The sequence below is a fragment of the Halichoerus grypus genome, chromosome 15 (assembly GCF_964656455.1).
Source record: "Halichoerus grypus chromosome 15, mHalGry1.hap1.1, whole genome shotgun sequence".
Taxonomy (NCBI): domain Eukaryota; kingdom Metazoa; phylum Chordata; class Mammalia; order Carnivora; family Phocidae; genus Halichoerus; species Halichoerus grypus.
The window spans coordinates 25,162,884-25,180,004 of NC_135726.1; the positions used below are offsets into that span (position 1 = coordinate 25,162,884).

Sequence of the window (17,121 nt, forward strand, 5' to 3'; positions counted from 1 at the left end):
GAGCCAAAGGCAGACGCTTAACCAACTGAGCCACCCCCACTGGTATCCATTTCTGCATCTAGTGAATGGTTTAGGGAAGGGGATTACTTAAAATTTTAACCAATATGTTCTTTTCTCCTTCTCAAAATAACAAACCTATAATACTGTTAAGTATACAGGATGAACTTTAGAAAGAGCAGGTATACATCAGATTAGGGCTAGCCATAGCCAATATTTTTAAAGAAGTAATGGACATCATGACACAACAATGATCAACCACAAAACTCACTAAATATACACAAAACATTACATACAAATATCCTATCTGAGTCAATCTTAACATCCTGCCTGTTATGCATACTTGGACCATTTATTTCCATGAAGAAATAACATTAATAAGAAGAATAAGAAGATTCTATCAGGTTTCCATTATTGACATTTTTAATCACACACTAGCTCTGGTTTCCTAAATAGTCAACATACTAAAGGCTTATGCTACATCTAATAACAGTCACTTAGACCCTTCTGGTTTAAATCATAAAGACTTTCCATGTCTGAGAGAAAGAGAAACAAATAAACAAAAAAATAGATTGGTGGTATTTCTAATTCTAATCTGTCTTTGCCATGTACTAATCTTTTCATCACACTGGAGCGAGAACAAATTATTGTTCAAATGGGTAAATATCTTGGAAGAGGGCGCCTGTGTGGCTCAGTTGGTTAAGCGACCGCCTTCAGCTCAGGTCATGATCCTGGAGTCCCGGGATCGAGTCCCACATCGGGCTCCCTGCTCAGCAGGGGGTCTGCTTCTCCCTCTGACCCTCTTCCCTCTCATGCTCTCTGTCTCTCATTCTCTCTCAAATAAATAAATAAAATCTTTAAAAAAAAAAATATCTTGGAAGAGCTGTGTTAGGTAATATAGCAAAAAACACCTGTAATAAGTATTTCTTCTGAATCATTTGTACAATACATATTTTCTAATGACTGCCCTGTCCCATTCACCATGCAACTTCTGAGAATGCCTTGGGGTATAAGACTTAACTTCTCTTTCGGAGTCATCCAAGCCTCTCCTCTTTTGGAGCCATGCAAACAAATAATTAAATGCCATTGCCAGGAGAATTCTCTTTTCTTTCTCTCTCCTCCAGCCATCAAAGATGCAGAAAAGAAAGAAAGCTAAGGGGAAGAAGGTGGCCTCAGCCCCTGCTGTTGTGAAGAAGCAGGAAGCCAAGAAGGCGGTCAATCCCATGTTTGAGAAAAGATCCAAGAATTTTGGCATCAAACAAGACATCCAGCCCAAAAGGGACTTCACCTGCTTTGTACAATGGCCCCACTATATCTGGCTGCAGCAGCAAAGGGCTATTCTCTATAGACTTCTAAAAGTGCCTAACCAGTTCACCCAGACCTTGGACCACCAAATAGCTACTCAACTGCTTAAGCTGGCCTACAAATATGGACCAGAGACAAAGCAAGAGAAGAAGCAGACTGTTGGCCCAAGCTGAGAAGAAAGCTGCTAGTGAAGGGGCGGTCCTCACTCAGAGGCCAGCTGTCTTCAAGCTGGGGTTATTACTGTCACCACGTTGGTGGAAAACAAGAAGGCTCAGCTGGTAGTGACTGCATATGATGTGGATCCCATTGAGCTGGTTGTCTTCCTGCCTGCCTTATGTTGTACAAAGCAGGTTCCCTCCTGCCTTATCAAGGGGAAGGCCAGGCTGGGCTTATGGTCCACAGGAAGACTTGCACCACTGTTGCCCTCACACGGATTAACTCAGAAGACAAAGGAGCTCTGGCTAAGCTGGTGGAATCTATCAGGACCAATTACAATGACAGATATGATGAGATCTGCCATCACTGGGGAGGTAACCATCTGGGTCCTGGCTCACAATGTCAAGTTGGAAAATGCAAAGGCTAAAGAACTGGCCACCAAACTGGGCTAAGTGTATGCTGTTGAATTTTCTGTACATAAAAGTAATAAAAAGTTCTCTCTGAGAAATAATGCCATTGCCAGAATAATAGTGTAGATGCAAACAAACTAACATGATGTCACAGAAGAAAAAATAAATGATTCTGATCTGGGGCGGAATCAGGAAAGGTAATAGGAGGTGACAGTTGACGACTGAAGAGGAGCATTTGAGGTGCATGTGTGGGGGAGAGCAGGAAGAGGCAGGCGGAACGTGGGGAGGCTGGAAAACCCTAGTGGGATTAATCACAAGTTGTCCAACCATAAGTGAAAAGTAGAGCAGAAGTGGAGGGATAGAACTAATGCTATTCCTGTTCCTATGTACTAGTACCTACTACATATATATAGTTCTTAAATTTTAAAATTCTTAAAATCTTAAAATTCTTAAAAATTAAACTGTTAATACTTTTAGGGGTGCCTGGGTGGCTCAGGTGGTTAAGCATCTGCCTTCAGTTCAGGTCATGATCCCAGGGTCCTGGGATCAAGCCCCACATCGGGCTCCCTGCTCAGTGGGGAGTCTGTTTCTCCCTCTGCCCCTCCCCCTACTCATGTTCTCGCTCTCTCTCATGCTTTCTCTCTCAAATAATTAATAATTTTTTTAAAAACTGTTATTACTTTTGGTAAAGATGATTGAACTCTTCCAAACTAGAAAAGATTCCCAGTTTTTCCTTTTCCTGCTCTCCATTATAACTCATCCTTCTGTAGCTCCCCTCTCCCAACAGGAGCCCCCAAGTCCATTCTACAGTACTTGTTATGCAGAAGGCTGAATGATGAAAAGTTATTCAAACAGCACAATACAAGCTAACTATTCCAAGCATATCTATTGACTGAAGAGATTTGCATTATGAACTAAGTAAGTGCAAAAAGACAATGGTAAATAGCAGCAAAAACAAAGAAATAGATCATTTAAATAAAAGAAAGGCGCTACCACCACCACGTATCTGTTTCTCCTCCTCGGTTGAAATTTACCCTGGAGGAACCAATATAAACTAATACGAAAATATCGCTTTTGTTGTATAAAGGAAATCCAGTGGAATGGAATGCTAATTCTGTGTCTCTGGTAGTCAAACAGGAAAATGAGAGATGCATTCAACTGCAGTACTTCCAGTTTTTGCTGTACACACACTAAAATGCTGGAGACATGAAGATAAACAAGCCATAGTCATTGCTCCCAAGGATGTAACAATTCTTTAAAGGACACAAATAGGTAATTGCAACGCAACATGGTCAAGTGTACAAAGAATGACATACAAAACGTCACGGGAGGGGGCGCCTGGGTGGCTCAGTCGTTAAGCGTCTGCCTTCGGCTCAGGTCATGATCCCAGGGTCCTGGGATCGAGCCCCGCATCGGGCTCCCTGCTCGGCAGGAAGCCTGCTTCTCCCTCTCCCACTCCCCCTGCTTGTGTTCTCTCTCTCGCTGTGTCTCTCTCTGTCAAATAAATAAATAAAATCTTTAAAAAAAAAAAAAAAAAAAAAAAACGTCACGGGAGGATAGAAGAGGAAGGAATTATCCTACTGTATTTGGTTGATATTATGTGGGGGAGGGAGGATCATTAACCATGAAAACTTAAGAGGTTACTTTTAAGCCAGGACATTAATAAGCAGAAATGTTGATAAGGGTTGCAGATGTTGTGAGAGATGGAGCGGCCTGTCAGGACAAGGGAATAATGTACAAAAGCCTCAAGAACATGAAATAATATGACCATAGCAATTATTTCTACCACGAGAAGAAAAAGGGGTATCAGTGAGACTGAGGGACAGCAGTTAAGTTTGGGGATGAGAGTTTAAGCTGAAAATACTGCATGGAGCCAGTCTGTAAGGCTTCTTTGCTATATACCAAGAAAGTTGCATCATATCAGATGCTTGAAATGATAGGATTTTCAAGAAGAAAACAAAAGTAGGGACAAAGTGAAGCAAAGAGATTTACTTAGGAAGACCTAGGAAGAAGTTATTTTAATAATTTGGAGTGGCAGATGCTGTAACCCAAATCAGAGTTTATATGGACTGGGATAATTTTTGTAATTCAGTAGAAAAGCAATAACTAAAGAACAATAAAGTGCTAAGCCTTTCTCCCAGCCTAAAGTGCCTTTTTTTTTTTTTTTACTGAATGCAGTAAGGAGCTCTACAGAGATCTTGCTTTCAGAAATCCCAAGAATCCCAATATATTCTCAAGACTTTGAATAGTGCCCAGCAAAGAGCAGGTGTTTGATACTACCTGGTGAATGAGTGAATGAATGAATGAATGAATGAACGAACGAACAAACAGAATTTTATCCTACATCTGACTTAGATCAGGTTCCCTAGGAACTAGACTCTGAGGCAGAGACTGGAGTACAGGAGATGTTTTGGGAAGCACTCTCTGGAAAAACACTTGTAAGAGATAAAAGAAGCAAGACTGGGCAGAGAAAGAAGATAAACCACAAAGAAGCCCCAGTAAAACTAGGGGCAGTTCTGCATGGCTCCTCAGTGTTAACCTGTGCTTGTACCCTAAGTCCACTAGTCATTGGATGAGGACCACACACCTGGCTAAAGGAAGTTCCCAGAGAGGGAGTCAGCTCTATACTGTTGTTAGAAGCCAGCCAGCCCAGGCTCTGAGGAAAAGAATGGCTCATACTTAATGGGGAAGTGAGTCTGTGTTGTGCACTGCAGTTTTCCACCACATCCAATTTATAAAGGACGAAGCAAATGATTGGCTTAAACTGATGGCAGGCAGGGGGCATCAGGAATCAAAATGGCAGTTCTTCCAGTGTAGGTCCCAGGGCAGTACCAAGTGCTTATAAGTTCAAAGTTCCCTGGTGTTAGGAGCCCAGAGTTTCTTCTACAAGGTCGAATGTCTTCTGTAGAATAAACATGAAGTAAATATAAATTAACGACTACAGAGAAAGGGTTCGTTCCCCTAACGAGCATGGCTCTCCTGTGCAAGCACGTCACAGGACTAGGAAGACCCAGGAGCACCTGCCAGACCTGTGAGTTTAAAGAAGTTGCTTAAATTCCCAGAATCTAAGTTTCTTCCCTGATAGTAGAACCTTCTTCAAAAGGTTGATTTGAAGAGTACATGAAAGAGCATCCACATGTAAAGGGCCAAGCAAACTGGCAGGGGGCACTGGCTCTTTAAGGGCTTCAAGTTCCAAATAATAACTTCCTTTTTGTTCTTGAGACCCTGGTCCTAGTTCTAGTACTTAATTATTCTTCTCACAGAGCTGTGTGGAATTATACCCCCAGGGATTCAAAATCAAACAAACAAGATACCATGAAACCTCTTTACCTTATTATAAAGAGGAAGTGGGGTTTTTGAATTCAACAAAAAAGGACATAAAAATTGTAAAAAAAAAAAATGTATACATTAAATGAAAATAGTTATAATGTGTTATATTACCTATAGTTGAAATAACGTGCCACATCTTTGATTTTGCCATGTCAACGTCTTTGAACCCTAACCTTGCACCCTGCCATGCAGTTGTACTAATATTAGTACAGAGCTTGAGGGCAGGGATTATAACATCAGACAACTTACATTGAAAACCTAGCTCTGCCACTTTACTAGCTATGTGATGAAATAAGATCTCTAAGCTTCAGTTACCTTATTTGCAAAGTGAGCATGAACAGTAGCATCTAATTCTTAAGATTTTGTGATGAATAAATAAGATAATGCATGTAAAGTTACTTTATGCAGTAGCTGGGATTTGATAACTCTTATCAATATAAGCAGCCATCATTTTTTTTTAAACACCGCATTAGTTTGTCAGGGCTGCTATAACAAAATACCACAGATTGGGTGGCTTAAACAACAACAATGTATTTTCTCACAGTTCTGGGAGCTAGAAGTCCAAGATTAAGGTGTCAGCAGGTTTGGTTTCTCCTGAAGATTCCCTCCTTGGTTTGTAGATAGCTGCCTTCCCCTTTGTCTTCACAGGGCTTTTCTGTATGTGTGCATCCCTGGTGTCTCTTCCTCTTAACACCAGTCATATCGAATTAGGGCCCCATCGTCGTAATGGCCTCATTTTAACATAATCATACCTTTAAGGCCTTATCTTCAAATACAGGTATATTCTGAGGTACTAGAGGTTGGGACAACAATATATGAATTTTGGAGGGGACAAAATTCAGCCCTTGACAACCACTTACTATTTGTTATCTACTACATGTCAGGACCGATGCCAGAAACCACTTTCTTCTGACTTGCCCCAAGTGTGTTCTTAGCTCTACTTCATAAATCCTTTTACTCTTTAAATCAGCTTCTTTAGCAGCTTACTTACCCTTATGTTTTTTTATCAAACTAGAAAGAGTGTCTTCTTAATTATTTTAGATACATCATGTATGTTTATTATAAATACCCAGACATTATAAAAATGTATAAAGATAAAAGGAAACCTACCAATAACCCCACCATAAAGAAATAACCATTGTTTCCAATTTTGTATATGGCCAGAATTTTTTCTTTTTCTGTCCATACATACACAACTTTGCTACTTTCCTGCACTAGGATTATACTCTGCCTCTGTCCATATTTTTCACTTAAATTATTTTAGACAATGTTTTTCATATCAAGAAATAAAAATCTGTATCACAACTTTAACACCCCATATTTCATGGTAACTCTGTTTTCCAACATTAACTTGTTTACAATCTCTTTGCTATTATAAAAAAAAAAGTTCAATGAACATCCTAGTTAAAGTATCTTTGTCCTGATCACTTCTTTCATATACTTTCTTACATAAAAGCATAAAAAAATCCTTAGATTTGTTTATACATATTTCCAGATTGCACTCTAGAAAGATGTTCCAGTTATACTCCTAAGTGCTAACAGGTTAATATAATTGCCAGGAAACGTGCTGATTTTGCATCAACCCTTTTCTACCCCCTGCTTCCCCCAACTATAACCATCCTTTTGAGAAACCATATAATATTAATCGAACCAATATAATATGGCCCTTTCCCCTCAGAGTGAAAGGGCTTAAACAGATGATACAATTTGCAAGTAACACATGGAAACATATATCCAAGTGCTAAATTGCATGTAGTACAGATGCTAAGCACCCTGGGAGGCTCAACTTATTTCTTTCTGCTTTTAGTCCCCAGTCAGGGTTGAAATGAAACAGATCCATGAGCTGCAATGTGTTTAATGCATTGTACTAAAGGAATACTTAATCTTCTGACTCAACTTTTGAGAGATGGAAGCAAAAATAGCCCTACCAACTACCTCTCTACTTTCACCTGGTTCCATGATTACCGTTACCCACTAAATGCCAGCCACATCGGTTTTCTTTATGTTTCTCTAGTATTAAGCTCCTTGCTAAGCAAAAGGCTTTTTGTTTTTGCTAAACTTGCTCTCTCTCACCCACATCTTCTTCTGCCAAGTCATCTCCCAATGGTTTCTTCTCACTATTCAGGTGTTGGTACCATTCATCTCACTCATGATATCCTCAGAAAGGCCCCCACCGATGACCCAATTAAAGGCACCTTCAATCGACTCCATTAACCGTCTTTATATTGCATACCATGGGTGAGAATTATCTAGCTTATTTTGTACTTGTTTCACTTTGGCCTCTACACATTAAAATGTAAGCTCAATGAGGACAGTAATCTTGGCTATTGCACTGTATAGAATCCTATATTCCTATCTAACATTTACAGTATTTCTTAGACTTTAAGATACATTTTTTTCCACATTTAAACATCAAGGTGTATGTTACACTTAATGTCATTCAGACAGCAATTAAGATATAATTGACATTGCTTACACATCGTCAAAGTTGGTCATAGCAGCTCATATTTTTATCTCTTCATTGGAGTTTGCATACTGTCGAAACTACATGTATAGAGTTTAACTGCCATGTAAAATATCTTTGAAAATATTATGTTACAATTCAGTATTGAACTGAAAGACTGAATACAAAGAAAACCATAGAAACAGAGTCCCAGTAACAGAACATACATTTGATATTAGTCAAACAAATAATTGTAGCAAGAGAAAGGATCACATCTTCATATTTTCCTTCAAAACAAAAAGAAGTGCATTATGGGGCTTATGAAATGGAAAGATACCCAAGTAGATTAAGATGTGTTACATTTTATTACTAAGATACTTGCAAAAGCTGTGTCTATTATCTGTCAAACAGAAGATCTACAAATCACAAACATTTATACATACAAAAATGGAGCAGAAAGAGAGAACTTCAAGTAAAAGTAGACAAATCCACAATTCAGTCAAACATAATTTATAGAAAAAGTAGAAAGTCTATCAGGAAAGACATGGAACACTTGAAAATCACAAACAAATTTGACTTAATTGGCATTTTAGAACATTCCTCCCAATAAAAGCAGAGTATATAGTCTTCTAAAGTGCATACGGAATATTTACAGACAGAGCATATTCTGAGCCATAAAAAATTCAGGTCATACACCACTGGCTTACACCACACACAAAGATAAATTCAAAATGGATTAAGGACCTAAATGTGAGACCTGAAACTATAAAAATCCTAGAAGAGAGCAAAAGCAGTAATTTCTCCAACACTGGATGTGGCAACTTTTTTCTAGATACGCCTCCTGAGGCAAGGGAAACAAAAGCAAAACTAAACTATTGGAACTACATCAGGGTGCCTGGGTGGCTCAGTTAAGCATCGGCCTTTGGCTCAGATCATGATCCCAGGGTCCTGGGATTGAGCCCCGCATCGGGTTCCTTGCTCAGCAGGAAGCTTGCTTCTCCTTCTCCCTCTGCCTGCCACTCTCCCTGCTTTCTCTGTCAAATAAATAAATAAAATCTTTAAAAAATAAATAAATATATAATAAACTATTGAGACTACATCAAAATAAAAAGCTTCTGCACAGCAAAGGAAACAATCAACAAAACTAAAAGACAACCTACTGAATGGGAGAAGATATTTGCAAATGACATCTCTGGTAAAGGATTAGTATACAAAATATATAAAGAACTGATACAACTCAACACTGAAAAAACAAATAATCCAATTAAAAAATGGGCAGAAGATATAAACAGAAATTTCTCCAAAGAAGAAATACAGATGGTCAACAGACACATGAAAAGATGATCAACATCACTTATCATCAAGGAAATGCAAATCAAAACCACAATGAGATATTACTTCACAGCTGTCAGAATGGTTAAAATCAAAAACACAAGAAACAACAAATGTTGGAGAGGATGTGCAGAAAGGGGAACCCTCATGCACTGTTGGTAGGAATGAAAGAAAACTGGTGCAGCTGCTGTGAAAAACAGTATGGAGTTTCCTCAAAAAGTTAAAAATGGAACTACCCTACAATCCAGTAATTGCACTACTGGATACTTATCCAAAAAAACAAAACACTAATTCAAAGGGATACATGCACCCCTATGTTTATTTCATCATTTTTTTTACAATAACCAATTATGGAAGCAGCCCAAGCATCCACCAATTGGTGAATGGATAAAGAAGATATATATAAGAGAATATTATTCAGCCATAAAAAAGAATGAAATCTTGCTATTTGCAACAACGTGGATGGAGTTAGAGAGTATAATGCTAAGTAAAATAAGCCAGTCAGAGAAAGGCAAATACCATACAATTTCATTTACATGTGGAATTTAAGAAACAAAACAAATGAGCAAGGGAAAAAAAAGGAGAGAGAGACAAACCAAGACTTAGACCCTTAATTATAGAGAACATACTGATGGTTACCAGAGGGAAGGTGGAAGGATGGTTGAAATATTAGAAGTAAATTAAAGATAAAAATTAAAAACTGAAGAAGATAGTGGATATGAAAAAATTCAGGTCAAACAAAGTATATTCTCTGAATATAATGAAATTAAGATAAAAATCATTAACAGAAATATCTCCAGAAATCCCAAAATATTTGGAAATGAAATAAGATTCTTATAAATAACCCATAAGTCAAAGAAGAAATTAACAGAAAAATTAGAAAGCTTTTCAAATGAATGAAAATGAAAACACAACATATCAAATTTTGAAGAATACTTCTAAAGTAGTAGTTGGGACAAAATATGTACTGAATACCTAAATTTAAGATGAAGGAGGATGAGGAGAAAGACAAGGAAGAGGAAGAGGAGAAAGGTCTCTAACCAACAACCTCAGCATTCATCTTGAAAATGAAAAGAAGAGCAAACTAAACCCAAAGTTAACAAAGGATAAGAAATTAAAAAATGAAAGTCAATAAAATAAAAAACAGAAAAATGAGAGAAAAATCAACAAAACAAAAATCTGGTTGTTTTGGGAAACCAGAAATACTGATAACCTCTCCCAAGATTTTTCAGAGAGAGAGACACAGAGAAAACAAATTACCAATATCAGGAATAAAAGAAGCGAAATCATTATAGATTCTAAAGATAAGCAAATATTATGAATAATTTTATGTCAATAAACAATTTAGATGAAATGGACATGTTCTTTGAAAGGCACAAAGTACCAAGTCTCACTCAAGAAGAAGTAACCTAAATAACTCATATCTATTACATTAATTGTAATTGGAGTTAAAAGTTCTCCCACAAACAAAAGTCCAGGCCCAAATAGCTTCACTGGTAAAATCTACCAAATATTTAACAAAGAAATAATACCAATTCTACATAAACTGCTGTAGAAATTTAAAAATTAAAGAGTACTTTCCAATCTCTTTGTATAAGACCAGCATTATGCTAATACAAAAATCAGGCAAAGATATTACAAGAAAAGAAAATTACAGACCAGTAACTCTCATGATCATGAATACAAAAATTCTAAGCAAAATTTTAGCAAAACAATTCCAATGTTGTACAAAAAGTATAATACATCATGACCAAGTTGAATTTAATCTTAAAAATGCACTATTGGCCTTTTGGCTCCCTGAGCAGCACCATGGCGGTGGGCAAGAACAAGCGCCTTATGAAAGGTGGCAAAAAGGGAGCCAAGAAGAAAGTGGTTGATCCATTTTCTAAGAAAGATTGGTAAGATGTGAAAGCACCAGCTACGTTCAATATAAGAAATATTGGGAAAACATTAGTCACAAGAACTCAAGGAACCAAAATCACATCTGATGGCCTCAAGGGTCATGTTTTTGAAATGAGCCTTGCTGATCTGCAGAATGATGTAGTTGCATTTAGAAAATTCAAGCTAATTACTGAGGATGTTCAGGGCAAAAACTGCCTGACTAATTTCCATGGCATGGATCTTACCCATGACAAAATGTGTTCCATGGTCAAAAAATGGCAGACCATGATTGAAGCTCATGTTGATGTCAAGTCTACCGACGGTTATTTGCTTCATCAGTTTTGTGTTGGTTTTACTAAAAAAAGCAATAATCAGATTTGGAAGACCTCTTACGCTCAGCACCAACAGGTCTGTCAAATTCAGAAAAAGATGATGGAAATCATGACCCAAGAGGTGCAGACAAATGACTTGAAAGAAGTGGTCAATAAATTGATTCCAGACAGCATTGGAAAAGATATAGAAAAAGTTTGTCAGTCTATTTATCCATTCCATGATATCTTCGTTAGAAAAGTAAAAATGCTGAAGAAGCCCAAGTTTGAATTGGGAAAGCTCATGGAGCTTCATGGTGAAGGCAGTAGTTCTGGAAAAGCTACCGGGGATGAGACCCATGCTAAAGTTGAACGAGCTGATTGATATGAGCCACCAGTCCAAGAATCTGTTTAAAATTCAGACATTTAATGGTGACAAATAAAAAACCTTATTTGTGATGTTTTAAAAAAATACACTATTGGCTCAACATTCAAAAATCAATGTAAAATACCATATTTTTAATTTTTTAAAAAACTATATGATAATCTCAGTAGATACAGAAAATACATTTGACAAAATCCAATGTTAATTCCTTATTTTTAAAAAAATTCTCAACAAACTACAAATAGAAGGGAATGTTCTCAACCCAATAAAGGCATCTACATAAAGCTTATAGCTACCATCAAACATAATGGTAAAAAACTAAATATTTTCCTCCTAAGAACAAGAACAAAATAAAGATGCCTATTCTCACCAGTTCTGTTCAACGCTGTACTGGAGACTCTGGCCAGAGCAATAAGGCAAGGAAAAGAAATAAAGGGCAGCCAGTTTGGAAAGGAAGAAGAAACGTGGTCTTTTTTCACAGATGACATGATTATCTATGTAAAAAAAATATGATGGAATGTGCAATAAAGCAACTAGAACTAGTAAGTGAATTTAAAAGGTTGCAGGATATAAGATCGACATACAAAATCAATTATATTTTCATTTACCAACAACAAACAGCTGGAAGTTGAAATTTTTCAATATATTATTTACAATAGCAACAAAAATATGTAATTATTAGGAACAAATTTGAACACAGAAAATTACAAAACATTGTTGAGAGAAACTGAAGAAGACCCAAGTAAATGAAGAGATAAACCATGTTTATGAATCAGAAGACAGAAGTTCTACCCAAACTGATCTATAAATTCAATACAACACAATCAAAATCCAAGTCGAATTTTTTTGTAGAAATGGACAAACTGATCCTAACACTCATAGGTAAACACAAAGGACCTAGAATCCCCAAAACAACTTTTAAATTTGAGGACTAACATTATAATTATAAAGCTACAATAATCAAAAGAGTGAGTTATTGCCATAAAAATAAATAGGTCCATATAACAGAATAAAGAATTCAGAAATTAGACCCAGACATACATGAACAATTGATTTTCAACAAAGGTATAAAAACAATTCAGTGGAGAAAGAAAAATCTTTTAAACATGTGCTGATGGAAGGGAGTCTGTGTGACTCAGTCAGCTGGGCGTCCAACTCTTGATTTTGGCTCAGGTCATGATCTCAGTGTCATGAGATAGAGCCCCATGTGGGGCTCCCTGTAGGTGTGGAACCCACTTCAGACTCTCTCTCCCTCTCCCTCTGCTTCTCACCCCCCCCTGCCCCCATTTGCATGCTTGTGCTCTCTCTCTCTCTCTCTCTCCCCCTAGAAAATAAAATAAACACATGGTGATGGAATAATTGGCTATCCATAAGCAAAAATAATAATAATAATAATTTTGATACATACCACATACCAAAATTAATCCAAAATCAATCACAGATTTAATATAAACTGAAAATTATAAACTTCCAGAGAAAACATAGCAGAAAACCTTTGTGACTTGGATTAGGGAAAATTTTCTTAGATATGAAGCTAAAACAATGATCAATTAAAAAACAAATTGTTAAATTGGACTTGGTATTAGTATTCTCCAGAGAAACAGAACCAATAGGATGTATACATAGAAAGAAGTTTATTGTAAGGAATTGGCTTATGCAATTATGAAAGCTAAGAAGTGTCAAGATATGTAGTCAGCAAAGCTGGAGACCCAGTCGATATGTGATTCTAGTCTGAGTTCAAAGGCCTAAGAACCAGGAGAGATGATGGTATAATTCCATCTGAAAGTCAACAAACCTGAGACTAAAGAAGAGCCAATGTTTCCATTTGAGTCCAAAGCCAGGAAAGACCAATGTCCTAGGCTCAAAGCAGTCAATTAGGAGTTCCCTTTTCCTCACAGGAGGTCAATGGGCTCCCAAATCAGGGATAACAGCCCTACCTGCTTTCCTCAGTATACAGATTCATATGTTAATCTTGTCCAAAAACATCCTCACAGACACACTCAGAATAATGTTGGTCCAAATATCTGGGAACCCTATGACCCACTCAAGATAACACATAAAATTAATCATCACAGACTTCATCAAATTTAAAATTACTCCTCCTTAAAAGACACTTAAGACAATGAAAAGACGAGCAAAAGACTGGGAGAAAACATTTGCAAAGCACCTCTTGATAAAGGACTTGTATTCAGAATATATTTTAAAAAACTCTCAAAACAATAAGAAACCAAAAACCCAGTTTTTCAAAATGAGCAAAAGATTTGAACAGAAACTTCAACAAAGAAAACATATGAATGGCAAATAAGCATATGAGACAATGTTCAACATCATTAGTCATTAGGAAAATACAAATTAAAATCACAACTAGATACCACTATGCATCCACTTAAATGGTTAAAAAAAATTTTAATGACCATACCAAGTGTTGGCAAGAATGTGGAGGAACTGGAATGTTCATATACTGCTAATGGGAAAGTAACATGGTAGGATCACTTTGGAAACAAATGGGAATTTTCTTTAAAAGTTAAATATGCACCTACCATATGATCCAACCATTCCTCTTCTAGTTGTTTACTTAAGAGTATATGTCCATTCAAAGACTTGTGCACAAATGTTCATAAAAGATATAATTGTAAAAGCTAAAAACTAGAAACAACCCAGAAGTTCATCAATGGGTAAATGGATGAATAAATTGGTATATCATATAATGGGATACTACTCAGAAATAGAAAGAAATAAATTATTAATATACAATACAAACGTGGATGAATCTCAAAACAATTAATCTGAATGAAAGAAGCCAGAGCATGAGGATGTGGAGAAAAAATTATTGTGCACTGTTGGTGAGAATGCAAACTGGTGCTGCCACTGTGGAAAACAGTATGGAAGTTCCTCAAAAAATTAAAAATATAACTACCCTCGGATGCCTGGGTGCCTTAGTCAGTTAAGCATCCAACAGTTGATCTCAGCTCAAGTCTTGATCTCAGGGTTATGAGTTTAAGCCCCACATTGGGCTCCATGCTGGGCAAGGAGACTACTTTAAAAAAAATAAAATAGAACTACCCTAAGATCCAATAATCGTACCACTGAGTATTTACCTAAAGAATATGAAAACACTAATTTGAAAAGATATATGCATCCCTATATTTATTGCAGCATTATTTGCAATAGCCAAATTAGGGAGGCAGCCCAAGTGTCCATCAACAGATGAATGGATAAAGATGTGGTGTATATATATATATATATATATATATATATATATAAAATATATATATTTAGGGTGCTGGGTGGCTCAGTTGGTTAAGCGACTGCCTTCAGCTCAGGTCATGATCCTGGAGTCCTGGGATTGAGTCCCACATTGGGCTCCCTGCTCAGCAGGGAGTCTGCTTCTCCCTCTCACCCTACCCCCTCTTGTGTTCTCTCTCTCTCTCTGTCTCAAATAAAAATATATATATATAAATATATATATAAATATATATATATAAAATGGAATATTACTCAGCCATAAAAAAAAGAATGAAATCTTGCCACTTGCAACAACATGGATGGATCCAGAGGGTATAATACTAAGTGAAATAAGCCAGTCAGAGAAAGACAAATACCATATGATTTCACTCATTTGTGGAATTTAAGAAATAAATTTTTTTAAAAATTTAAGAAATAAAACAAATGAACAAAGAAAAAAGAGACAAACCAAAAAATAAACTTAACTATTTAACTACAGAGAACAAACTGGTGGTTACCAGAGAGGAGGTTGGTGGGGGGGATGGGTGAAATAAGTAAAGGGGATTAAAAGTACACTTATCACAATGAGCACTGAGTAATGTATAGAATTGCTGAATTGCTATATTGTACACCTGAAACTAATATAACACTGTACATTAAAGAAAAAGAAACCAAAAATAGTACTTATTGTATAATATCATTTATGTAAAATTATAGAAAACATAAACTAACCAGTAGTGATAGCAAGCAGATCAGTGGTTGCCTAAGAGCATGTTGGGAGTAAAGGAAAGGTTTGTGCAGCTGGGGAGATAGGGATTACAAAGGCGCAAGTGGAAACTTCTGGGGGTAATGGATGTGTTCACTATCTTAATTGTGGTGATGATCTCATGGGTGTAGCATACATCAAAACTTATTATATACCTTAGATATGTGTAGTTTATTGTATGTTATTTATACCTCCATAAAGCTATTACCCAAAAATGCATGCATCTCTAATATGATAACTTAAAAAGAGAAAGTACAGATTAGTTCCCATATCATATTTAAACATATGTTATATGGAGAAAAATATGACAATAAAGGGGCACCTGGGTGGCTCAGTCGTTAAGCGTCTGCCTTCGGCTCAGGTCATGACCCCAGGGTCCTGGGATCGAGCCCCACGCCGGGCTCCCTACTCCGCGGGAAGCCTGCTTCTCCCTCTCCCGCTCCCCCTGCTTGTGTTCCCTCTCTGTCTCTCTCTCTCTGTCAAATAAATAAAATCTTTAAAAAAAAAAAAAAAAGATTACTTATAAAGATGCAAAGAGTATCTTATACAAAATATCCTCACTATGTCACTGCCCTATGATACAAATTTCTCTTTGAAATTAAAGATATGGTTCATAGGTTAACAAAAGAGAGTTCCCATTTTCTGAATTTTTTTTTAAAGATTTTATTTATTTATTTAACAGAGAGAGACAGCGAGAGAGAGAACACAAGCAGGGGGAGTGGGAAAGGAAGAAGCAGGCTGTCCGCCAAGCAGAGAGCCGGATGCGGGGCTCGATCCCAGGACCCCGGGATCATGACCTGAGCCGAAGGCAGACGCTTAACGACTGAGCCACCCAGGCGCCCCATTTTCTGAATTTTTAAATGATTATTTTTTAAAGTTGTAAGATTAAAATCACATTGATTATAAATATATTTAATTGATTTTTTAAAAAGTAAAAAATGTGAAATGATATGTAAAGCTACCCAAAATTGTTAGAGAATTTTTTCAGATAATTAAGAAACATATAATCATATAAAATGTGTAAAGTATATAAATTTAAAAAGCAGAAATAAAATAACAAATCCATATCCCAAAGCAACTACTCTGTTTAAAAACAAAACTAAAAAGACAGATATCAAAATGTATTTGAGCAGATAATTAAAATCATAATCTCTATAGTTTTGTATTATGATTTTTTCTTACTACTGAATCAAAATATTTCCTCAATCACAACAGAAACTCTGCAATAAATTTGCTATTTGACTGTTTGATTTGAGATGGTTTTAGTAAATCCTAGGTGTGTGACTACTGTTCTTTGACTTTTTTAAAGCTTTGACTGCTCTTAATAAATAACATGAATTGGAAAGATAGAGGCATGATCTTAATTCCACATTTTGTATGCCCCACACCATTCAATAGGACTAGAGAAAGTTTCCAGTATTTTCTCTGCAATTTGAAATCTTTTTTGGGCTTAGTATAAATAGTTGTAGGTCAACATCTCAACAACTTTCTATAAAACACAAAATAGAATATGTCCAAAATGCTATATTTTTCAGGACTATTAAGTTCCAATGTTATTAAGTTCAAACTTGAACTAGCCCTGT

The 17,121-nt window shown here is 36.5% G+C and overlaps 1 long non-coding RNA gene and 1 pseudogene across 1 annotated transcript in view; one reads left to right on the forward strand and one right to left on the reverse strand.

The window, feature by feature from the left end:
- LOC144380248 (uncharacterized) overlaps nt 1-17,121 on the reverse strand; it is an 882,993-nt gene that overhangs the window by 653,612 nt on the left and 212,260 nt on the right. The gene's annotated exons all lie outside the window — the stretch shown is intronic.
- Nucleotides 10,783-11,634, forward strand: LOC118555877 (small ribosomal subunit protein eS1 pseudogene; annotated as a pseudogene).